At 39.2% G+C, this 26,482-nt stretch overlaps 1 protein-coding gene across 7 annotated transcripts in view; it reads right to left on the bottom strand.

Annotated features, from left to right (window-relative positions):
* The window catches only part of LOC112620440 (cytochrome c oxidase assembly factor 1 homolog), a 124,300-nt gene that overhangs the window by 56,373 nt on the left and 41,445 nt on the right, over positions 1 to 26,482 (bottom strand). For 3 of the 7 annotated variants that reach the window (XR_003118528.1, XM_025379028.1, XM_025379031.1), the window contains exon 2: positions 2,377 to 2,441. The exons of the other annotated variants lie outside the window; for them this stretch is intronic. The gene's annotated coding sequence lies outside the window, so the exon portion shown is untranslated. The remainder of the gene's footprint in view (positions 1 to 2,376; positions 2,442 to 26,482) is intronic. 7 annotated transcript variants of the gene reach the window in all.

The following is a 26,482-nucleotide window of genomic DNA, read 5'->3' as shown; positions in this document are numbered from 1 at the left end:
ATCATGCCACTCCACTCCAGCCTCTGCGACATATAGGAAGACCCTCTCTCAAAAACAAACAAACAAAACCCTAAAAATCCATTGAACATTAACTCTCCATTTCCCCATCCCCCAAGCCCTGGCAACTACCATTCTATTAATACTTTCTATGAATTTTACTACTTTTAGATACCTCATTTAAATGGAATCATTTAGGCCAGGCACAGTGGCCACACCTGTAATCCCAACACTTTGCGCAGCCAAGGCAGGCAGATGGCTTGAGCTCAGGAGTTTGAGACCAGTCTGGGCAACATGGTGAAATTCCATCTCTACTAAAAAGAGAAAAATGGAGAATCCCTTAAGCCCAGGAGGCAGAGGTTGCAGTGAGCCAAGATCGTGCCACTTTACTCCAGCCTGGATGACACAGTGAGACCCTGTCTCAAAAAATAAATTAAAAATAAAATGCAATCATTAAGTATTTGTCTTTAGAGAGAGACAGGGAATGAGCGAGAGGGTCTTGCTAATATTGCCCAGGCTGGATTGTAATAGCTATTAACTGCTGTGATCATGGCATACTACAGCCTCTAATTTCTAGGTTCAAGCAATCCTCCTGCCTCAGTCTTCCAAGTGGCTGGGATTACAGGCATGTGCCACCACACCCAGCTTCATTATTTGTCTTTTTGTTATGGCTTATTTCACTTAGCATAGTATCAAGGTGACCAAATTCTCTTCCTTTTTTAGGCTAAATAATACTGTGTCCATATATTTTTAAATCACATAAAATCTATGTTTTGTTTTGTTTTTTTGAGACAGAGTCTTGCTCTGTCTCCCAGGCTGGAGTGCAGTGGCACAATCTCGGCTCACTGCAAGCTCCGCCTTCCAGGTTCAAGTCATTCTCCTGCCTCAGCCTCCCGAGTAGTTGGGACTACAGGCGCCCACCATCATGCCTGGCTAATTTTTTGTATTTTTAGTAGAGATGGGGTTTCACCATTTTAGCCAGGATGGTCTCGATCTCCTGACCTTGTGATCTGCCTGCCTCGGCCTCCCAAAGTGCTGGGATTACAGGTGTGAGCCACCGCACCCGGTCCAAATCTATGGTGTTTTCAATCAGGACAGTAGTTACCTCTGGGGAATATGAAAATAGTGTCTAGACATTGCATAAAGAAATATGGAATATAAATAACGTTTTATTTCCTGACCTGTGTGGTGATTACAGAAGCATGCTCACCTTGTAGAAATCCCTGTTCCGCCCTTAGAAAAATCACTAACTTGACACTAAATATTGTTCTAAATTTATGAACAGGTGGCACACTGCTCTCATGCAAGCTACTTGGGGGCCTAAAGTGGGAGGGTCACTTGAGCCCAGGGGTTCAAGCTGCGGTGAATCATAATCATGCCACCATACTCCAGCCTGGGTGACAGAGTGAGATACTGTCTCTAAAAAATAAATAAATAAATTTATGAACAGCTTCAACAAGCCTGCTCCAGAGCTAGCCATCAGCTAGGATCAGCTTTCCCTATAAGAATACGCTATCAAGCAGAACAGAGCTCCTGTCAGTTTAAATCAATGGACATTTATCATCCTGCTAACATTTCCTTTATGTCTTCAGTCTTTTACTTTCAAGTACTTCTAAATTCAGATGTTCTCATATGACTTTTCCTTTTATGCAAGCATACTAGATGTCTGTGTAGTCAAACAGGAAAATTGCTCATTTCAAAATATTCTTCTGAGAGGTGAAATTTATTCCATTCTTACATGAAATTGCTCCATGATCCAGAAACAAGAAAAGAAAGAAGAAACGAATTTGTACTAAGCACCTCCTGGCACAGTGGCCCAGAGCTAGGTGTTTTACACATTAATGGCTTTTGGGGGGGGAAAAAAATTTCATCCACTATAATATACACCGTTATTACTACTGTGAACTACAACTTCAATAAAATGAGAAAAAACAGACATTTTCCTGAAAAGATTTGAGCTTTCAATCTAAACCTGATATGAGATCACAAAACATACTGCTCAACATCCCAAATTATACACAGTATTTAACAAGCAGTATAGAGCATCAAAATTGAAGAAAAACAACTATTAATCCAAGGATCTGCAGCTGTGAGGAAAATAAATCATTACTATTCCATGCTTTAAAGAAAATACAGTGGCTCCTTCTGCTATAAACAGGAAAGGTATTGCTTAGGTAAACATTCACATATATCACTCTTCTGTACTTTTCAGGAAAAAATACAAAAGCACCGCCCTACTCAGATGTGTAGTTTCACAGAACTTGAGAAGAGTTCTGCGAAACCCAGCTCAAGCAGAGTGTATTAATTCGTTCTCACACTGCTATAAAGATACCATCTGAGACTGAGTAATTATAAACAAATGAGTTTTAGTTGACTCACAGTTCCACATGGCTGGGGAGGCCTCAGGGAACTTCCAATCATGGCAGAAGGGGAAGCAGGCACCTCTTACACGGCGGCAGGCAGGAGACAAAGTGAAAAGCGCAGGGGAAAGCCATTTATAAAACCACCAGATCGCCTGAGAACTCCCTCAGTACCACAAGAACGGCATGAAGGAAACTGTCCCCATGATCCAATCACCTCCCTCCCTCCACACGTGGGGATTACAATTCAAAATGAGATTTGGGTGGGGACACAGAGCCAAATCATATCACAGAGTAAATTTGTCCTTTCTTTTGCCTTTTCATTCTTTTGGGGCCCTCAATGTGTTGCATGATACCCACCTCACTGGTGAGGGAGATCTTCAGTCTACTGATTCAAATGCTAATCTCAAATGCTAATCTCTTCTGAAAATACCCTCACAGATACCTCCAGAAATTGTGTTTAACCAGCCATCTGGACATCTTTTAGCCACTTAAGATCTCCAATCTTCTTTAAGTTATATACTTATACTAAAACTGACACATAAAAATAACCATCACATGGGCTAATTACAAAATAAGCCAATTGGCTTTGGGTTGCCTTGCAATGAAGAGCATGGTAGAAGCACTACACTGTTTATACTGGACCCAAGATCCAGTAAAAAACGGCACCCTTAATTTTAGGGACCTGTCTTTGCCTTCAGCTATACCTGCTTATTAGGCCCTAAAAAATGTATGCTACCTGGCCTTGTTTCTCCAAGGACTCCACCCTGAAGCCAGTAATCCAATTAAGAAACTAGCAAATGAAAAATCTTAACAAGTGCTCAATCTTCTGTATGTTTGTGTTGCTATACATGCGTTGTGTGTAATGTCTATAAAAAGAGCTCTGATTGGCTTAAAGAAAAATATGCACTTAAATCAAGTATTTTTTAGTTCATGTGACTTCAAAAAACAAAAATAGTCTTAAGGATTATTGGTAAAATGCAAGTGTCGTCAAAATGCAAACAGGTGGTCTAAATCATACAACCTAGATACTAGGTTTGCCAAATGTTCCAAAATTGTATACTGCCTGCTTTATAGATAGGTAAAGCTGGGACATATAGAGTTGGATGGTGAAAAGTCAAACTTTATCTGCACTTCTCTCTGGGTCCTAGGATCCACACCTAGTATATAATTAAAACTGCTTACTAACCATATTTTTCACCAAAAATAAAAGTTGCTAGAAGTTAACAGTGAACATTAATTAAACTCAAAAGGGTATTATATGGTCTTTTCATAAATTAGACACTGAAATAAAAGCACGGCAGGCTGGGCGCGGTGGCTCAAGCCTGTAATCCCAGTACTTTGGGAGGCCGAGACGGGCGGATCACGAGGTCAGGAGATCGAGACCATCCTGACTAACACGGTGAAACCCCGTCTCTACTAAAAAATACAAAAAACTAGCCGGGCGAGGTGGCGGGCGCCTGTAGTCCCAGCTACTCAGGAGGCTGAGGCAGGAGAATGGCGTAAACCCGGGAGGCGGAGCTTGCAGTGAGCTGAGATCCAGCCACTGCACTCCAGCCTGGGCAACAGAGCGAGACTACATCTCAAAAAAAAAAAAAAAAGCATGGCAAGCAGGTCTTAAGATACTAATCTGCCCTTCAGTAAAAGCGTTATAAAAGGTCTGTAAAAATTTCAACAGTCAAATTGGTTATGATTAGACGCAATGATCTATAAAGTTTCACTGAAACAAATTGGGGTTAACATTAATAAATTAATGCAAGGGTAAACTTTGGCTTTGAACAGGATTTCCATGTCATGGTAAAGGCTAATGAAAGGTTTTTGCCTTTTGAGTCATCATTTGGTAATCTAGAATTCTATTTCCTAACATCAAATGTTCTAAACCTCTAACATTTAACAGGCCTCCCAAAATCAAACTTCAAGTTTCAAAATTGTCCTTCCTGATGCCTGACTTTTTGGATGGTTCAGGGGGTCCCTGAAACATTCAGAAAAGAGGTAAACAAGATTATTTGACATGTTTAGTCACATGAGATTGCCAAAATGATGTCCAATCTTCCTTAAGTTCTATTTTGGTGAGTAATCCTAATATATGTTCCAAAATTGTATGGGATTTCTAAAATTCTAATGTCTAAGTACATGCTATCAACCATAATTAAGGGTAAAGTTATTGTAAACCACGAAGATAAACTTATCAGTCATGTTTTTAACTGTATCCTGGAAATTTTGTCATTCACAGACAATTGTCTTACTTTGTTCCTTCTCAAAAGATGGTTTACAATCAAGCTATATTAAGAACTTTAACAGATGTTCTCAAATGTGGATTTTTAATAGCCTTGAAGATTGTTAACATTGGAATAGAGAAAGAACGTGCAGGACTCAAAGAACTGACATGTTCACAAATACCAAGCAAAACAAGAGCTAATTAATGGACTGAAATCAGAATGTTAAAGCAAGCTTTTCAAACTTTTGTTTGAAATACTGCTGATCTTTGTTTTGTTTTTCAGAGTCAAGAAAACTAATTTGGAACTATTTATGGCCTTTAATAATTGAATAAGGTATACTCCTGTGAACAATATTTGGAGCATGTTTGTTTTTCTCTGCCTGGTTCCTCCAGAATTTGGAAACTATCTGTGAGTACTCTTATCTTATGGCAATATAGTTGTTTGCATCGTGCAATAAGAATCCATTTTTCTTTGTCAACAGGACACAATTGGAAAAACTGGCTATTTTACCAAGGCTTTGACTGAAAGGGTGTGTTTCCCTTTAAGGAATCAAGCTTGACATGCAGAGCCAATAAAAGCCCCTTGGGGAGTACTGGCCTCATACCTTGTCTACACAGTCCCTGAACAGGGATCTTAACCTGTTATCAGTAAAGAATGTCACTTTCTAACAGGTCCAGGAGCTCCAAGTTTATCTTGGGACCTCAAGAGGACAGGATCACCCAACTCACAGGTATTCTGAGGATACAAACTCATGGCTGGACTCAGTTTTAAAGGTCTTTTCTGAGATTCCTTGTGGAACAGAGTTCCATCAAAGCCAATCCAAAAGGCCTATGTACAAATAACCATTCTTGCTGCACTTTATGCAAATAATCAAGCGAAGTATAAGACTAAAGTTTATTCTACAAACAACAAACACGATCCTATCATAATTTGTTTTTACCAAAAATGAGGGCTGGAGAGAGAAATTGTGCTCCAAAGCTTATCGTAAATTTGTCATTAAATCCTAGTCTCACTAATTGTTTTAAAGCTTTTTGCCTACATTTTAGACTAACCCTGCTTATTCCTGTGAATCAAGTGGCGATCTCCTACAGCTTGGAAGAAACAAGAAGAGATGGGTAACATAAAAATCTGGATCACTACGCTAGTTCTGGGCAATTATCCTGCAAATTCTGCCAGGTAATGAAAGTGAGTAGGGTGCCCATAACCCTAAGGTTTCTTTGTTTGGAAAATAAAAGCAAGGAAAACCCCCAAAGGGAAATTCTATATCTTGGCAAGTAAAATTTTAGATTAAAATTATCTACTATACCACACTTGTGGGAATTGCTATACTCACTGTACTATTTGCCGTAGGGTTATACACAGTAGCACCTTCTAACTGAAATATTGGACAGAAAGCTTATGTCTCGTATTAATATTTTGACCCTGTATACTCAATACTGTAACTTGAATTGTTTCCTCTCACCTAGAAGCAATCAAACTCCAAACAGTGCTGCAAACTGAACCACACATGGACATGCCATTCTTCCAAGGACCCTTAGATCAACCCCAGGAGAAGCCCTAGCTGCTGTTCCCCATTCGATGCCCCTTTTCAGCAGGAAATAGCCAGAAAGAGTCATCGCCCAAAACCCCTTGACGGTGACATCTCCACAGTGGGGAATGTTATAGGAGTTGATTAAGAAATTATTTCAGGCAGATAGGAAAAGGGGTCCTTGGGGAAGTTTTCATTTCCTTTAAAGCAGCTCCAGAAACACTTCTTGTCTAGCAAGAAAGCCTCAGCTCTTAGAGCCAAGTCATTGATATGCAAATGCAGGCCATCAGAAACTGGGTCCACCCAAACATTTGATTCCTGCCGACTTCTTGCCCTTGCTCACAGGTGCCTGGCAACATGGCCGCCCCCACATATCCCCATGTGTGTAGAGCATCATGGCACCCTGCATTTGCATATTAAAAAGCTAGGGTGGGAGGGCCAGTTTTTTCCGCGAGCTACGTGAGTGACATGCCTGGTCAAACCAATCCCTTGACAAATCAGGCACCACCTCCTCCAGCCTCCTCATATAAGCAGACACTTTTCTGCCGCACACACCGTTTTCTCTTTGTTCAAATAGCCCCCTCCCTTTATCTTTGTACAGGGGAGCTGTTTTCTTCTTCCTTCCTTCTTGCCTATTAAACTTTTCACTCCTTAAAACCAAAAAGATTAAAAAAAAAAAAATCACATCATATAACTTTACCCTACCCAGGACTTGCCCGACAGCTCTGTTCTTGAGTGAAAATTTAAAATATTGGTTCACTCCCTGATGGAAACAGAGGAGAGAGAGAGGTGATCAGTGACTCATTATGGACAGAGTGAGGGCTGAAATTACTTGAGTGAGGAAGGAAAGGAAAGCGGGTCCCTGCCTGAGGTTAAGTACCAAACAGAAATCTGGGCTGAAGTAGGGAGACTTAGCCTGAGATTCTAGATTAAAAAAGAAAGTGTAACATAGAGCAACTTGAATATAAAGGATTCCATTCTTATTTCCAAACTATTCTAACAGCTCTGAATAACATGGATATTTTAAAGGTTTATGTATATATGAATGGATGTGTATAAAACATTCAGGCTGGGTGCAGTGGTTCACGCCTGTAATCCCAGCACTTTGGAAGGCCGAGGCAGGAGGATCACTTGAAGTCAGGAGTTCAAGACCTGCCTAGACAACATGGTAAAACATGGTCTCTACTAAAAATACAAAAAAAAATTAGCTGGGTGTGGTGGCGGGTACCTGTAGTCCCAGCTACTTGGGAGGCTGAGGCAGAAGAATCACTTGAACCAGGGAGGCATAGGCTGCAGTGAGCTGAGATTGTGCCACTGCACTACAGCCTGAGCGACAGGGTGAGACTCCGTCTTTTAAAAAAAAAAAAAAAAAAAAACTCAAAAACTCAGTCCCCAAAAGTAATTAATCTATTCATTCATCACATGCCCACTAAACACATACTATATCTAGATGGGACAGACTGGCAAAGACTGACTTTGACCTGAAGAAGTGTTTAGCCTAGTCGGGTAGATTACACGTGTATATAAAAATATTAACTATAAACATGGCAGGAAGCCCTAAATGCATTAAAAGAGACATAGAAGGCTATGTGAAGAAAATAAAGTAATGCCCACAAATATATACTTTTGTCCTTCTCTAATGTTCCCAAATGTTTTATATTCTTCACATATCTTTTCACTCTCCACTAAAATGTAATCTTCAAGGTCAAGGGAGTCTCTGTCTTGTTTGCTGCTGTAACTCTGCAACCTACGGCAGTGCCTGGCTCACAGGATATGTCCCATAATCATTTCTCCAATAAATTATTGGTAAATTTATTAAAATTAAAACTGCCATTTAAAAACATCTGATGAGAGTTCGGAAGTAAAGCCTTTTATCTAAGGTCATTTGATTTTCAACAAGAGTACCAAGACAATAAAATAGAGGAAGAAGTCTTTTTAACATATGATGCTGAAACAACTGGATATCCACATACAAAATAATAAATGCAGTTGGAACCTTTCCTAACACCATACACAAAAATCGACTGAAAATGAATCAGACCTACATGTAAGCACTAAACTCTAAAACTCGTAGAAGAAACATGAGAATAAGTCTTCATTAGCTTGGATTAGACAATGGTTCCTTGGCATAACACCGAAGGCGCAAGTGACAAAAAACAAATAGATAAATTAGACTTTAACAACATTAAAAATATTTATGACACCATGAAGAAAGTGAAAACAACCCACAAAATGGAAAAAAAAATGCAAATCATATATTTGGCAATGGACTTGTATCTAGAATACATATAAAGAACTACTGAATTCAATAATTAAAAGACAGCCCAATTAAAAATGAACAAAAAATCCCATTTATAATAGCCACCAAAAAATAAAAAAAGAAGGTACCTAGGAATATATCTAATGAAGAAGATTAAAGTCTCTGCAAGGAGAACTACAAAACATACTACTCAAGGAAATCAGAGATGAAACAAACAAATGGAAAAACATTCCATGCTCATGGCTACAGGCCATGAGATAAATATTTTTCTACAATGAGAGAAAATATTTGCAAACTACGTGATATGGTTTGGCTGTGTCCCCACCCAAAATCTCATCTTGGACTGTAATCCCCATGTGTCAAAGGCAAGACCAGGCGGAGTAATCAGATCAGGAGGGCGGTTCCCCCATGCTGTTCTCATGACAGTGAGTCTCATGAGATTTGATGGTTTTGAGAGATGACAAGGTGCTAGCGGCCCTTGCTCGCTCTCAGCGCCTCCTCTGCCTGGGCATCCACCCTGGCCACGCTTGAGGAGCCCTTCAGCCTGCCACTGCACTGTGGGAGCCCCTCTCTGGGCTGGCTGAGGCCAGAGCAGGCTCCCTCTGCTTGCGGGTGGTCTGGAGGGAGAGGTGCTGGAGTTGGGGGGGGGGGGACCGGAGCTGCGCACAGTACTTGCGGGCCAGCGCATGGACATGGGCTCGGCAGGCCCCACACTCGGAGCAGCCATCCGGCATCAGCTGCCCCAGGCAGTGAAGGGCTTAGCACCCGGGCCAGCAGCTGCGGAGGGGGCACTGGGTCCCCCAGCAATGCTGGCCTGCCTGCACCACGCTCGAATTCTCCCCGGGCCTCAGCCACCTCCCCACAGGGCAAGGCTGGGGACCTGTAGCCTGCCATGCCCAAGCCCCTCCTGGTGGGCTCCCATGCCACCGGAGCCTCCCGACGGGCGCCGACCCCTGCTCTGCAGCGCCCAGTCCCATCAACCGCCCAAGGGCTGAGGAGTGCAGGCGCGCAGCACAGGACTGGCAGGCAGCTCCACCGCCAGCCCTGGTGCGGGATCCACTAGGGGAAGCCAGCTGGGCTCCTGAGTCAGGTGGGGACTTGGAGAACTTTTATGTCTAGCCAGAGGATTGTATATGCACCAATCAGCACTCTGTGTCTAGCTTGGGGTTTGTGGATGCACCAATCAGCACTCTGTATCTAGCTAATCTGGTGGGGATTTGGAGAACCTTTATGTCTAGCTAAAGGATTGTAAATACACCAGTCTGCACTCTGTGTCTAGCTCAAGGTTTATAAACACACCAATCAGTGCTCTGTGTCTAGCTAATCTGGTGGGGACTTGGAGAACCTTTATGTCTAGCTAGATGATTGTAAATGCACCAATCAGCACTCTGTGTCTAGCTCAGGGATTGTAAATGTACCAATCACCACCCTGTCAAAACGGACCAATCAGCTCTCTATAAAATCGACCAATCAGCTCTCTATAAAATGGACCAATCAGCAGGATGTAGGTGGGGCCAGATAAGGAAATAAAAGCAGGCTGCCCGAGCCAGCAGAGGCAACCCACTTGGGTCTCCTTCCACACTGTGGAAGCTTTGTTCTTTCACTCTTTGTAATAAATCTTGCTGCTGCTCATTCTTTGGGTCCGCACTGCCTTTATGAGCTGTAACACTCACCACAAAGGTCTGCAGCTTCACTCCTGAGGCCAGCAAGACCACAAATCTACTGGGAGGAATGAACAACTCCAGACAGCTGAAACGAACAACTCCAGACGCGCCGCCTTAAGAGCTGTAACACTCACCACGAAGGTCTGCAGCTTCACTCCTAAAGCCAGCGAGAACCACAAACCCACCAGAAGGAAGAAACTCTGAACACGTCCAGACATGAGAAGGAACAAACTCCAGACACACAATCTTTAAGAACTATAACACTCTCTGCGGCTTCATTCTTGAAGTTAGTGAGACCAAGAACCCACCAATTCCAGACACAGTTTTATAGGCATTTGGCATTTCCCCTGCTTGCACTCATTCTCTCTCCTGCTGCCCTGTGAAGAGGTGCCTTCTGCCATGATTCTAAGTTTCCTGAGGCCTCCCAAGCCATGTGGAACTGTGAGTAAATTAAACCTCTTTTCTTTATAAATTACCCAGTTTCAGGTATTTCTTCATAGCAGCATGAGAATGGACTAATACACTATGCATCCAACAAAGGTCTAATAACCAGAATCTGTAAGAAATTGAAACAATTTAACAGGCAAAAACAAATAACTGACCCCATACAAAGAAGAGCTAGTATGGAACAATTCTACTGAGATTGTTCAAAAAAACTGAAGGAGGGACTCCTCACTAACTCATTATTTGAGTCCAGCATCATCCAGATACCAAAATCTGGCAGAGACACAATAAGAAAACTGCAGGCCAAGATCCCTGATGAACACAGATGCAAAAATCGTCAAAAAAAAAAAACTAGTGAATCGAATCTAGCAGCACATAAAAAGCTAATCCACCACCATCAGTAGGCTTTATTCCTGGGATGCAAGGTTGGTTCAATATACGCAAATCAATAAATGTGATTCATCACATAAACAGAACTAAAAACAAAAACCACATGATAATCTCAAAGCTCAAAGGCTTTCAATAAAATTCAACATCCTTCAGGTTAAAAACCCTCAACAGGCCAGGTGCAGTGGCTCACGCCTGTAATCCCAACACTTTGGGAGGCCAAGACGAGCAGATCATGAGTTGAAGAGATTGAGATCATCCTGGCCAACATGGTGAAACCCCATCTCTATTAAAAATACAAAAATTAGCTGGGTGTGGTGGTGCACACCTGTAGTCCCAGCTACTCAGGAAGCTGAGGCAGGAGAATCGCTTGAACCCAGGAGGCAGAGGTTGCAGTGAGCCAAGATCATGCCACTGCACTCCAGCCTGGCGACAGAGCAAGACTCCATCTCAAAAAAAAAAAAAAAGAGCAAGAGAGAGAGAGAGAAGGAAACAGATATACCAATGGAACAGAACAGGGAACCCAGAAATAATGCCACACACCTACAACCATCTAGTCTTTGATAAAGTTAACAAAAACAAAGAATGGGGAAAGGACTCCCTATTCAATTAATGGTGCTGAAATAATGGGCTAGCCATATGCCAAAGATTGAAACTGGACCCCTTCCTTACACCATATTAAAACTACAAAAACTTTGGAAGATAACCTAGGAAATACATTCTGGATATAGGACATGGCAAAGATTTCATGAAGATGCCAAAGGCAATTGCAACAAAAGCAGAAATTGACAAGTAAGATCTAATTAAGCTTCAGAGCTTCTGTGCAGCCAAGAAAATATCAACAGAGTAAACAGACAACCTTCAAAAAAATATTTGCAAATTATGCATCCAACAAAGGTCTAATATCCAGAATCTATAAGCAACTTAAATCAATAAACAACCCCATTAAAAAGTGGGCAAAGGACATGAACACTTTTCAAAAGAAGACACGTAAGTGGCCAAGAAGCATATGAAAAAATGCTCAACATCACTAATCATTAGAGAAATGCAAATCAAAGCCACAATGAGATACCATCTCACAGCAGTCAAAATGGCTATTATTAAAAAGTCAAAAAATAACATGCTGGCAAGGTTGCGGAGAAAACGGAACACTTATATACTGCTGGTAGAAATGTAAATTAGTTCAGTCATTGTGGAAAGCAGTTTGGCAATTTCTCAAAGAACGTAAAGCAGAATTACCATTTGACTCAGCAATCTCATTATTGCGTATATACCCAAAGGTATAAAAATTGCTCTACCATAAAGACACATGCACACGTATGTTCATCGCTGCACTATTCAATAGCAAAGACATGGAATCAACCTAAATGCCCACCAATGGTGGAACGGATAAAGAAAATGTGGTATATATACCCCATGGAATAATACTGTAGCCATAAAAAAGAACCAGATCGGCCGCGCGTGGTGCTCACACCTGTAATCCCAGCACTTTGGGAGGCCGAGGTGGGTGGATCACGAGGTCAGGAGATCGAGACCATCCTGGCTAACACAGTGAAACTCCGTCTCTACTAAAAATGCAAAAAATTAGCCGGGCATGGTGGCGGCGCCTGTAGTCCCAGCTACTCCGGAGGCTGAGGCAGGAGAATGGTGTGAACCCGGGAGGCGGAGCTTGCAGTGAGCCGAGATCGTGCCACTGCACTCCAGCCTGGGCGACTGAGCGAGACTCCATCTCAAAAAAAAAAAAAAAAAAAAAAAGAACAAAATCATGTCCTTTGCAGCAACACATGGACCTGGAGGCCATTATCCTAAGTGAATTAACAAAGGAACAGGAAACCAAATACCATAGGTTCTGTCTTCTAAGTAGGAGCTAATAATAGCTCTAACACTTCAGATTTACAGATTATAAATCTTCAACACATATCAATAACTAAGATGGTCTTTGATGAAAATCAAAACTATTCTTAAAATTCAACTCTGAGTAAATTTTCATCTGTTTCAAGTGTTATATGGGTCCTTTTTGTTTGCCAGCAAGTAGAAACTGTGTTACTTGTCTTGTGTTCAATATAATATAATGTTTGGCAAGTGGTAAGCATCTAATACACAACAAAGCTTACTTCTTTCTTGCTCCAAAACTGAAAATGGCTTTATAAAACTCTATAATTTTCAGGAAGAGTTGGAGAAATCACCCTAAACATATAAAACTGCGATGATATTACTGTGGGCAATGTGATAGAAAAGAATTCCTTGTGTTAGAAAAGAATTAACAGAGCAACTTGCTTTGTCCATAATTTTAGTCTGATGTAATCCTAAAGTTGGAGGGTGTGATTTGTGACGAATGGACCTGAGTCAAGGACACAATTTCCTTGACGAATTGAGTTTATTCAGTTGGTCACAGAGGGAGTAAATATGTATGATTCAGCATCAAGACTTATCTTCAGGACTTTTAAGGACAAACTTCCCGTAACTACTCTTATTCAGACCAACTCTGTCCTCTTCATGGCTGAACCATGGCACGGGTATGAGGTATTTTCAAAACAGCTGATAAAGTTGATAGACGTGCTTGGCTGAAGGTAATTTTAAAGGTTAAAAGTCATCATCCAAGTTTGTTTTCAACAGATATTACACTTTGTGTTTTTCTTAGAAACCCCGAACACAGGAGTAGCCCTTCATTTTTTGTTCTTCCCCAACACAAATAGATGACATTTACAATCACAAATACTCTGTCAGGCTATAGAATAAATAAGTGCACTCACTGTCACACCATCACTTTCTCCTCTGCTCAAGGAAACAAGTCAAAACAAAAGTAAGTGTAAATCAATCCTAATTTGAAGTATAGAGGTAAATTAGTTACAAACTTTAATTCTTAGATGTAACAAATTACCTGCTAAACACTTGAGGACCATTCACTACTCTGAATTGTAGAGAGATGTCAAGATTACAGTTTGAAGGGGAAAAAGGTGCTACTAATTCAAGAGAACTTACATTTAAAAATCTTATCAAGGGATCCTATACTGAATTCTAACATCTAACATCTAATTCTAACGTTAGATTAACATCTAAGCCAGATGTTAATCAATGGCTCACTTGTACTATTTGAATAAAATAATTATGGCATTATTCTGTTGATTCCTTTAATATTAAGAGACCCTTAATAGACCCCTAAAAATTACTACCCATTGGTGATAACTGCTTCTTATTATCACTTATAGGAATCCTGCCCAGCTCCCTCATAAACAAAGTAGCTACTAATAAAGAAATCTCTTAAAAGAAATACAATTTAAAACATTAAATTTAAAATGTTAGTAGCATACTATTTTAAGAAAGTATGATTAGTATTCACTTTATTTTCAAAATTTTAAAATAGCAAAGTTGCCCGTCCATCAACCTAGTTAAACATTATTAAATAGGTGACATTTTAAATAGAAGACATAAGTCTTACAGATTTCCTACTGGGGGAAAAACTTACAAACAATAAAAAGAGAAAAGGTTTACTGAAGCACTATTCACAATAGCCAAGATATGGAATCAACCTAGTGTCCAAAAACAGATTAATGGGTAAAGAAAATGTGGTATATATACACAATAGATTATTATTCAGCCACAAAAAAAGAATGAAATTCCTGTCAGTCACAGCAACACAGATGGAACTAGAAGACATTAAGTGAAATAGGCCAGGACAGAAAGTTCACCACATCTTCACTCATGTGCAGAAGCTAAAAAAAGTTGATCTCATAGAAGTAAAAAGTAGAGCAGAAGATTCTAGTGTTCTAGTGTTCTAAAGCATGGTAGGATGATTATAGGTAACAATAATATATAGTTTCGAACAGCAAAAAGAGGATACTGAATGTTCCCAACACAAAGAAATGATGTGTTTCAGATGATGGATATGCTAATTACCATGGCTTGATCATTACACATTGTACACGTATCAAAATACCTCATAAATATGTACAATTAATGTGTCAATTAAAAAAAAACTTCAGAACATATCCAAAGTTGGCTGAAAAAAATAACTGAAAATTTTAAACTATATGGTCAATAGTAGCAAAGAGAATTTATCACTAAGAATTGTGTGAGAAAGCTCTACTCTCTTAATAGAGGTATGGTACGCATTAGTACTTTTTCTAGCTTAATTTATTTATGATACTATGGTTGTCCTTGCCAACTGTTAAGTCCCCTTGGGGTGGGTCTCTTCATCCTTTGTACGATGCCTAACAGATAAAAATGCTTAATGTTCCACTTTCTTGGCCTTAAGAATTCTTTATTTTCTTTGCTTTCTATATGTTTTTCTTGTAAGTATTTTCAAATTTCTCATGTTGAATATTAGAAGAAAGTTCATGGAAATACTACAGAGAAAAATACTCAATTCTTTCTAAACATAACTTTTACAATATTGGTAAAGAAACTGTGGAGTCTTTAAAAACTACATTATTCCTCAAGAAATGCCCTTTTAAAGCATCTGGGAAAGAGACGTAATTTCAGTTAACAACATAAAAGGAAGGACAAACTCTTAACACTGTTTATTTAATATATGTGGTGTATGAACTTATTATTTAATGACTAAAAAAGGAAAAATTGTTCTTTAGGAAGTTTTGGGATAATAAAACAGGTTTACCAAATAAAAGAGAGAAACAGGATGCTTTAATGATTCCCATATCCTTGACAAAAAAATTGTATCTTTATTCTGTAGCTGGGCGCAGTGGCTCACGCTTGTAATCCCAGCACTTTGGGAGGCCAAGGCGGGTGGATTACCTGAAGTCAGGAATTCGAAATCAGCCTGGCCAATATGGTGAAACCCCACCTCTACTAAAAATACAAAACTTAGCTGGGTGTGGTGGTGCGTGCCTGTAAACCCTGCTACTCAGGGGGCTGAGGCAAGAGAAGAGAATCGCTTGAATCTGGGAGGAAGAGGTTGCAGTGAGCCAAGATCATATACCACTGCACTCCAGCCTGGGTGACAAAGGGAGGCTCTGTCTCAAAAAAAAAAAAAGTACTTTGTTCCTCTAACTAGTCTTCTAATACTTAAAAAGCTTTATAACCTAAGATGAAATTCAGACTACTGAATTTAGTTATACAAAATATATACATATAAATATATAGATATAGATATGTGCTAATGGGCTGTACCTTTTTCCCATGAAAATTGCAACCAAACAGTATTTAAAAACTAACAACACTGACTACAGACAATTTCCCTTCTGTAGGATTTAGGGTATCACATGTGTTCTCATCAAGTTTATTTAAAACATTAATAATATTTCCTATAACTAATAACAGTGAGTTGGGTTTGAGAGATCAACCTTCCTGTTGAAAACAACTCAGTAATTTATTTTAAAACATCTTTTCAAAAGAATTGAAAAATTACAAGATAGTAAGAAATTATCAAGTAAAAACTAAAAAGAGAATTCAACAAGTAACACTGGGAAAATAAATATCCACATGCAAAAGAATGAAGCTGGACCCTTACCTTACAACATACACAAAAATAAACTCAAAATGGATCAAATATGTAAACATTAGAGCTAAAAATATAACAATCTTAGAAGAAAACGTATGGGGAAACTTCTGTCACATTTGATTTGGCAATGATTACTTGGATATGATATCAAAAGCACAAGCAGCAAAAGAAAAAAATAGACAAAACTGGACTACATCAAAACTAAAAATACTATCAACAGAGTTAAAAGGCAACTCACAGAACTGGAAAAAATATTTGCAAATCTATACACCTGATAATGAACTACTATATAGAATATTTATAAAGAACTCTTAAAACTCAACAACAAAAAATAGGCTAATTCAGAAACGGGAAGAGGATTTGAGTAGATGTTTTTTCAAAGAAGATATGAAATGGCCAATAGGCATATGAAAAGATGCTCAACATCATCAGAAAAACACAAATCAAAACCATAATAAGACACCACTACTTCACACCCATTAGAACGGCAATTTTTTTTTTTTTTTGAGACAGAGTCTCGCTCTGTTGCCTAGGCTGGAGTGCAGTGGCGCATTCTCAGCTCACTGCAAGCTCCACCTTCCGGGTTCACACCATTCTCCTGCCTCAGCCTCCCGAGCAGCTGGGACTACAGGCGCCCGCCACCACGCCTGGCTAATTTTTTGTGGTTTTTTTAGTAAAGATGGGGTTTCACCGTGTTAGCCAGGATGGTCTCAATCTCCTGACCTCTTGATCCAACCGCCTCAGCCTCCCAAAGTGCTGGGATTACAGGCGTGAGCCATCACGCCCAGCCAGCAATTATTTTAAAAAAAAACAAAAACAAAAACAGAAAATAACAAACGTTGGCTAGAACGTGGAGAAACTGTAACCATTACGGCATTACTGGTGAGAACATAACATGGTGCAGCTGCTGTGGAAAATATGGCAGTTCCTCAAAAAAATTAAACACAGAATTACCATATGATCCACCAATTCCACCTTTAAGTCAAAGAAAAATCAAAAGGCAAATTTAGAAGCATCTTGAGGGCCGGGCATGGTGGCTCACGCTTGTAATCCCAACAGTTTTGGAGGCCAAGGCGGGTTGATCACTTGAGGTCAGGAGTTCGAGACCAGCCTGGCTACCATGGTGAAATCCCACACAAAAAAATTAGCTGGGCGTGGTGGCGTATGCCTGTAATCCCTACTCGGGAGCCTGAGGCAGGAGAATCACTTGAACTTGGGAGGCAGAGGTTGCAGTGAGCTGGGATCACGCCACTGCACTCCAGCCTGGACGACAGAGCTCAACTCCATTTAAAAAAAAAAAAAAAAAAGCTAAATTTTATGTTATGTATATTTTACCACAAAAAAAAGTAAAAGGAGAATGAAAACTCAGCATAAAAAGCAAGTTCTGAAACCACATTTCCTCTAAAGTATCTTTATCGGTCATGGGAAACTAGAACCTATGTTGTAAAAGATTCTCAGGATGACCAAGATGGAAATAAAGCTGAAGGTCACACAACAAGGGCCATCTAATCTGAGATTCTCCTCACAATAAACTGGAATCCTAAAGGGGCACATCCTCACAGTGAGAATGACATGAACTAGATTATGGTCTAAGGTCACACTGCTTTTCTCAAACTTCAAACTTGGGTCTGTAATCATCCCCTGGACTAGAATACTCCCAAGTGTCGGTCAGACAGAAGTGCACACTGTCTAAGTACCTACGCTGTGGACTTAAAAGTACTCTTACAAATAATTCTTCAAATGCAATATCCAGGCCCCAGTCAAGGATAGTGGAGTATGCAAGAAATGTAGCAATAAGCAGCAGAAAGGAAAAGGGGTCAGGAAAGAACCTTAGAAAGTGGATTATCAGATGCAGATTCTATGTGTTTTCTGTGATAGAAGAAATAAAATGACAGGTTGGAAACATTTAGCAGAGAACTAAACACTATAAATAGTAATAGATTTTTACAAGAAAAAATAGAGACTCTAGAACTAAAAATAAAATATAACTCCAACTAAGAACTGAATGGAAAGGTTTAACAGATTAGATTCACCTTCAGAGATAATTAATAATGAAAAGACAACAGGCAAGTCTAGAGAGATGCTGGAAGTAGTTTGAATCAGCTTGCAAGAACCAATTATGTGTAGCTCTTCCTAATTCTGCATCAGTACAGTCAAATTGGTTGCCTGAAACTACCCTTGATAAGGATATTTATACTACGGAAATCAACAAATGCTATAAATCGGGGCTTCTTTTTCCCTGGAGAGCCATTTTACCAGCACACATTTGGAAGTTACCATACAGAATCTGGGACAGGGAGACCAAAAAAAAAAAAAAAAGTACGTAGGGAAGAGAGGGTAAGAAATGTAAAGGGTATAAAAGAGGGCTCAAAACATATTTAATTAAAGTTTCAAAAACTGAATAGAGAAAAGAAACACTTTATCAGTTAGTGGCTAAGCTTTTTCCAGAACTAATTACCAAATCATAGATTTAAGAAGCCAAATGAATGCATTGCAGGATAAAAAGAAATCTGCAATGAAGTAAGACTGACTTCCGTATCATTAGAGTAGCCTTTGTGTTTTTAAATCTATGAGTTTTTCCCTTTATCGCCAAAAATTATAAATGCTACCAGAATTGAGACAGACAGAGATTTATTTTCATTAATTTTGCCTACAATGAAGCCTACGCTTTGGAACTACAGCTTCAGAACTTTTTAGCTCAAGTAGCTGGGCATGGTGGCTCACACCTGTAATCCCAGCACCGTGAGAGGCAGAGGCAGGAGAATCACTTGAGCCGAGGAGTTCAAGACCAGCCTGGGCAACATGGCAAAACCACGTCTCTACAAAAAATACAAAAGAATTAGCCAGGTGTGGTGGCGTGTACCTGTTAGTCACAGCTACTCAGGAGGCTGAGATGGGAGGATGGTTTAAATCCAGGAAGAAGAGGTTGCAGTGAGCCAAGATTGTGCCATTACACTCCAGCGTGGGCAATATAGTGAGACCCTGTCTCTGGGGAAAAAAAAAATAAAAAAAAAACAAAAAATAAAAAACTTTTCAGGTCAAGAAAGTTTTCTACTGCTTTTATATTTTGCTTCTGTTCCATTTATTCTGGTTTCTCCACTGGGAACTTATTCATCAGTATGGTACTTCTATGTCTTCAGCATCTGTCATTTTCACCCTCATCATTTCTGTCATTATTTTCTCCTCCTAAAAAAAATCTCAAATAAATACTACAGGATTGACCCATTCATCATATAGAGGACTCCATTTTCTGCAGGATCAGCTCTGCTGTGTGCAATTGCCATTACAGATTTTGGCTATTGCATTTTCAGATTGTTGTCATTGTTTTATTTTGGTCATCTTTATTCCAGCTTCTTTCAAAATATCATTTTGATTTTTTGTTATAACTTTATGTTTTGGTTTCCTAGAGGTCTTACTTTTTGCTCTGTTACTAAGAATAAAATCTGACACTTCTCATAAATATCTTTTGTACATCATAATAAATGATATTCAATATTATTTTTAAGACTTTCTTCCTCATCTTTGGGGTAATGGTTCCCTTCTTTTATGCAGATATCTTTCATGCAGATTTCTTTCATAGTCCTCATGAAAATTATCCTTGCAAAAATAAGATATAATTTTTAATGGCAGGGTATATAGATTGCCCTTGATTCCCATCACTATCAATTTGGATGGTGAAAAATTGCTCACACTTAATTTGGTTAGGTTTTAAGTGTACAGGCTGATACACACAGTCTATGGCTGAATTTATAGTACTAAGCAGGCAGTACAACCAAATTGGGCTGATTTAAAATCTATTATTCCTTTCTTCTCATATTATGAGAATTCATTCCTACATCAACAGGAACATTCTGTAGTTTGTTTTTTAACAGAAAATAAATGATAACCTGAAAACCCAAAAGCACACTCCTTTTAAGGTTCTTCTGAACACAACATCTACTGCTACATCACATCCCTGGAATGTAATATCCTAACACTTTCCTTTCATTCTCTTCCAGATTGCACATTGGAAATTTAGTCTCTGAATAGATGTATAAAAAATAGTGTGGAACATGTGGATTTGGAAGAGCTAGGAGAGAGAAAAATTTCTGAGGAGGTTAATGGGTTTTTAATATGTAACAAAATATATAATATGAACGAAATAGTGCAAGTCCCCATAGTCATACATGGTAACCTGTGTCTCCAAGGTATGAACAAACAACAGGAATGGATTAAAGCCTCTTCCTATCCACTTCCCACCTTAATCTCCTGTTTTAGAAATCAAACCATAAACAGACCACTAAGACTTTCTTAGTCTACTCCAATGTAGTAAGTAGTTAGTAGAAACAAGTCTAAAACTGAGAAATTATCGATCACTACTTTTCCCAATGCCATTATGGAACTATACGCATATTTTAATGAAAAACTGGAAGAAAGCATATCACACATGGCAAGCCTAAAGTAAGTATTTTTCGATAGGTACATTTTTTAAACAAAGAAGTTGATACTAATCTCTATGTTTGAACATAGTCAACTAAAATGTCATGGTGACAGGTGCTGACTATTACAGAAAGTGAATGAATTATTTCACAACAGAAAGATGAAAATTGAGACATAATTATTGTAAACATCTGAAAATTATAAATGTCTATAATGATTTTACACATAATGATATAAACACTGATTTCTTCTCCACGTCACTTAAAGTTTGAACATGACATTTTAGGATGTCTACTCTATCGAGTAAACACAGAATTTATCACTCTAGACAAATTCTACTCTATCAAGTAAATAGAATTTGTCATTCTAGATAATCAAGGAAATGACATAAATGTGTTTCAAAAGCATTTAATGCATAGGTAGCTATACACAGGCAAGCAAGGAAAGGCAGGGTAATTTTAAGGAGACAGCCTACCCATACAAGCTGATATTGTTTGTTTTTTCAGGGTTTTTTTGGGGGGTGGGGCGGGAAGACAGAGTCTTGCTCTGTTACCCAGGCTAGAGTGCAACGGCACGATCTTGGCTCACTGCAACCTCTGCCTCCCAAGTTCTAGTGATTCTTGTGCCTCAGCCTCCTGAATAGCTGAGATTACAGGTGCCCACCACCACACCTGGCTACTTTTTGCAGAGACAGGGTTTTTAGTAGAGATGAGGTTTCACCATGTTGGCCAGGCTGGTCTCAAATTCCTGACCTCAAGTGATGTGCCTGCTTCAGCCTCCCAAAGTGCTGGGATTACAGGCATGAACCACCATGCCAGCCACCAGCTGATATTCTTGAGAACAATTATCAGAAACATAACTCTTCAAATGTGGAAAATAACTTCAAATTAAGAAAAGTCGTATAATTGTGTTTTTTTCCTTTTTACATATCATAATGATCATTTCATTAGTAAAGTAACCCTGAGCTCACTATTTCTAAGATAACTATGCTCCCAAAAACATTTAGTACTCAGCCAGGCATGGTGGCTTACGCCTGTAATCCCAGCACTTTGGGAGGCCAAGGCAGGTGGATCACGAGGTCAGGAGATAGAGACCATCCTGGCTAACACGGTGAAACCTCGTCTCTACCAAAAAAATACAAAAAGTTAGCCGGGCATGGTGGCAGGTGCCTGTAGTCCCAGCTACTCGGGAGGCTGAGGCAGGAGAAAGGCATGAACCCAGGAGGTGGAGCTTGCAGTGAGCTGAGATTGCACCACTGCACTCCAGCCTGGGTGACAGAGTGAAACTCCCTCTCCAAAAAAAAAAAAAAAATTCAGTACTCTAATGAATTTCTCTTAGTAAGTAGTTCAAATTTAGTGAACCTTTACTATGTGCCAGATACTGTTTTAAAGAGATTTACACGTACTAACTGATTTCTCTGAAGAAGTACTATTATTATCCCCATTTTAAAGATTGGAAACTAGGGGACACAAAAGTCAAGAATTTGCCAAGGTTTTTATTCTTGCTGCATAAGAAATTCACCAAAATGCAACTTGAAAAAACAATTTTATCATACGCATGAATTCTGTGGGTCAGAAATTTAGAGCAAACACAAAGGTAAGGAACAACGTCTGAGGTCACAACTGAAAAGACACAACAATTAGGGATGACTCAATGGGACTGCAGTCATTTGAGGAAATCACTTACATGTGTGATTGTTGATGCTACTGTCGGCTAGAATCTAAACTGGAGCTGTCAACTAGGCAGCAGTCCCCAGCCATTTTGACACTAGGGACCGGTTTCAAGAAAGACAATTTTTTTCCACAGAGGAGGGCAAGGGGATGGTTTTGGGATGAAACTTTCCACCTCAGATCATCAGGCATTAGATTCTTATAAGGAGCACGCAACCTAGATCCCTCATATGCACAGCTCACAATAGGGTTTGCAATCCTGTAAGAATTCAATACAGCTGCTGATCTAACAGGAGGCAGAGCTCACCTCCTGCTGTGCAGCCAGGAGTGGGGGGATGGGGAGGATGGGATTGGGGACCCCTGAACTAGGGTCTTACAGATAGCCTTTCTCTGTAGCCTGAGCTTTCTTCACAGCAGGCAGCTTCAGAATAGTCAAGCATCATACATGGCAGCACAGAGATCCAAAAGCAAGTGTCCCAGAAAACAATGTGAAGGCTGCACTGCCTTTTCTGACTTAGCCTCAGTCATCGTGCAGTACTTTCACCATATTCTATTGGTCATAAGCTAGTTGTGGCTAGTCGTGAGCCTGTGCAGAGATTCAAGAGTAGAGGATAGAGACCCCTCTTCTCAATGGAGACTATAGAGAGCAGGGGGCTGAAAGTGGAAAATACACGTCTGGAAAGTATAACATGCCACCATCTTATAGCAAATATTCACAGTGCATGCTCTTAACTACCATACTTGACTGCTTGCTCAAAAAGTGGCACACTCTATAGTACATAACAACCACACTCTTGACCAGATCTGACAGTTTTGGGGTCGCCTGAAATACCATTCAGAATATGAAATAGGCAATGGGACCTCAGAGAGAGAGACTGAGCTCCAAAGAAACTTCTTTAGACTGTAGTATCTTCACATTCATGTCCCTCTGGAAGCTATCAGTGAAGACAGTGAGAGGATTCTCTACCAAGAAAAACAAGGCTGGGAGCAGTGGCTCACACCTGTAATGCCAATACTTTGGGAAACTGAGGCAGGAGGATCACTTGAGCCCAGGAGTTTGAGGCTACAGAGATTCATAGTTGCACCATTACAATCCAGCAGCCTGGGCAACACAACAAGACCCCCATTTCTTTAAAAAAAAAAAAAAAAAAAAAAAAGGAAAAGAATAAATAAAATATGTGTCTCTTATAACCTCTCCATCATGGTTATTTCCAGTGGTGGCAAATTCCATCACAAAAATCATTGTAAATGCTCTGGAAGAGGGAAAGGGGTGCCCTATCGACATCCTACTCTCACAGACTTGACTTCCAGTATCTCACCATCACCTGGTGTCCAGTATTACAGATCCAACCCAAATGAGATTTTAATTTCTGATGTGTCATTAAAACATCTACAACACAAGATCTACATGCTTTACATATATATCAACAATTTTCTCATATCAGAAGGAAAGTTGCAATTCTAGGAGCAAGTTTCCAGAATCTTTTGGTTTGCGGTGGGGTGGGTGGGGGAAGTTGGGGAGCAGCCAAACAAATATTAATTGATTATATCACAAGTACTTAATCAAAACTTACTGCTAATTATTCTGCTGATTTCAAATGGTTTGGAAAGACTAGAGTAGAATTGAGAGAGTTCGAGAATCAGGCTATGAAGACCCTCTAAAATGTTACATCTGTCAGAATCAGAGTCCTGGAACAAAGCCAGACAAAAGCAAGGTGCAAACTGTCTCACCAAACCAACCACCACAACCTTCATTAACAGCCAAGGAGACTGATGTTTTTTAAGTGGTAGGGTTATTAACTGGGTTGTGAACAAATACCTCCCCATTAAGAGTTCCTCCCAACACTGTTGTAAACACCTCAAAGTCACCAAGAAATTTCTATTAAATCTGATTATTTGCTAAAAATAATAAAATCACTATAACAAATCCTTGGTTGATACAAAAAGAAAAATCAAGACTGCTTTCTATTTTGGTTTATGTACTAAAATGCACAGAAACAGGCTACACCTGTAGTTTATTTACAAAGAAACATTCTGGCAAAATTAACACAACTGGCTAAATATTACTTATTTGGAAATACTGGTTTAGTAATAATTTTAAAAAACAAAAACTGCTTTACCAGTTTAACTTTATTTGAAGACTTTGGGTCAAATTTTCATTTTGAATAAAATTTCAATTAATACAAACAACTTAACAACCAAACAGTAGATGAGACATTTAATGAATAAACTCTCTTCTGTTAAGACTTCCCTTAAGTAAATTTTTTCAGAGGTACTGTGTTTTGGCTATGTGTTCTGGCTCTGTTTCTTTTAATAAATTACAGAAAGGAAAAAGGTGGGGAGGGGAATGTGACAGTCACACTTAATCCACACCAGGCTGCCATATGTCACTTTTTGTCCTTTACTGGTTCATTGACTATTCATGAATTAACTACCTGAAAAGTGTTATATTTATCTGTACAGGCACAAAGCTGTCAATTCAGTTCAAAGTATGCTTGCCTTTGTTGTCAACGAGAAAAAGGCTCTCTATATGACACTATCCTATAAGTATTTTAAAAATCTACATTGATATAATGAGTTTCTATGTTGATACTAGCTGTGCCTTACTACTGTTTTTTAATGACTATTATATCAAAGGAAAAATGAAGCAGTCCCAGCTTTTAGAGCCTCTGGCCTCTAAGGATTTCCACAGAAGCCCCAAATCCTATTCCCTCCTATACTTTATTATCAATGGTCTTACTGTTTTCATTTCTTTTCTTCCTTTATCCATGGCTTGTTTCTGGCAGTATCCTCTGCTATTAACTTACCTCATCAAAGCTACCTGAGGACTGACCAGTGCTTCCCCAGGATGCATTACATCAGCTCTAGCTCAGAATCTGCCCTGGAGTTTCCTATTCCCTCCCACAGTCATTGCCATGAACGATTTCATGGTTCATTCATATTCCAACTTGTTTGCCAGCATCTAGAGAAGACATTTTTTAAAAGGCATAAAAAGAGACACTCAGCTTTCATTACTATCAGACAAGAAAATAGGAAAAACAAGCTTGCCTAAGACATTTTAAAGTGCTTCCTCGATAGCTTCAGGCTTAAAACTACCATTACAAATCCAACATATTTGTCCTGAGAGAGCAAGATCAGAGGGAGAGAGTAAATATATATAAACACATACCTGCATCCTAAAAATTCTCTGAATAGCTTAAATAAAAAAGGACTGTGAAATCTACACTGCCAAATTACTGGCATTTGAAAGTTTTATGATGATAAATAAAGCAAAAAAAGTAAATGGAATTTAATTTTCCCTAGTGTATTTGACAAAAATTGACATTAATGTTCAAAACACATGATAAAACTTATTTTATAGTGATTGAGGCAAAAGACCTAATCCAAAAAGAAAATAGTGTTTTATAAATAGTTCCAACATATCATGTTCTTCCATGCTTTATTTCAACATATCTTTTGAACATCCCAAAACCTAAAAAAAAAAATTCTTTGTAATTCAAAAAGGTGGCTGAAATCTGTACTTTCATTAACAGACAGTGATATGGTTTGGCTGTGTCCCCACCCAAATCTCATCTTGAATTGTATCTCCCAGAATTCCCATGTGTTGTGGGAGGGACCCAGAGAAAGGTAAATGAATCATGGGGGCCAGTCTTTGCTGTGCTATTCTCTTGACAGTCAATAAGCCTCATAAGTCTCACGAGATCTGATGGGTTTTATCAGGGGTTTCCACTTTTGCTTCTTCCCCATTTTTCTCTTGCCATCGCCATGTAAGAAGTGCCTTTCACCTCCCACCATAATTCTGAGGTCTCCCCAGCCATGTGGAACTGTTTAAGTCCAATTAAACCTCTTTTTGTTCCAAGTTTTGAGTACGTCTTTATCAGCAGCATGAAAACAAACTAATATGGACAGGAAGATGAAGCAGAAGGAAACTTGGTATTTCAAAGCTCCTCTAGGACATAAGACTAAGTCATCAAATTCCTAAAGTAATTAATGTATGCAAGTAATGCTTATGCCTCAGAAAACAAAAGATTCAAATACAACTTGAATTTTTTTTTTTTTTTTTTTTTTTTTTTTTT

The sequence above is a fragment of the Theropithecus gelada genome, chromosome 3 (genome assembly GCF_003255815.1).
Source record: "Theropithecus gelada isolate Dixy chromosome 3, Tgel_1.0, whole genome shotgun sequence".
Taxonomy (NCBI): Eukaryota; Metazoa; Chordata; class Mammalia; order Primates; family Cercopithecidae; genus Theropithecus; species Theropithecus gelada.
This window is presented reverse-complemented; position numbering and strand designations above follow the sequence as displayed.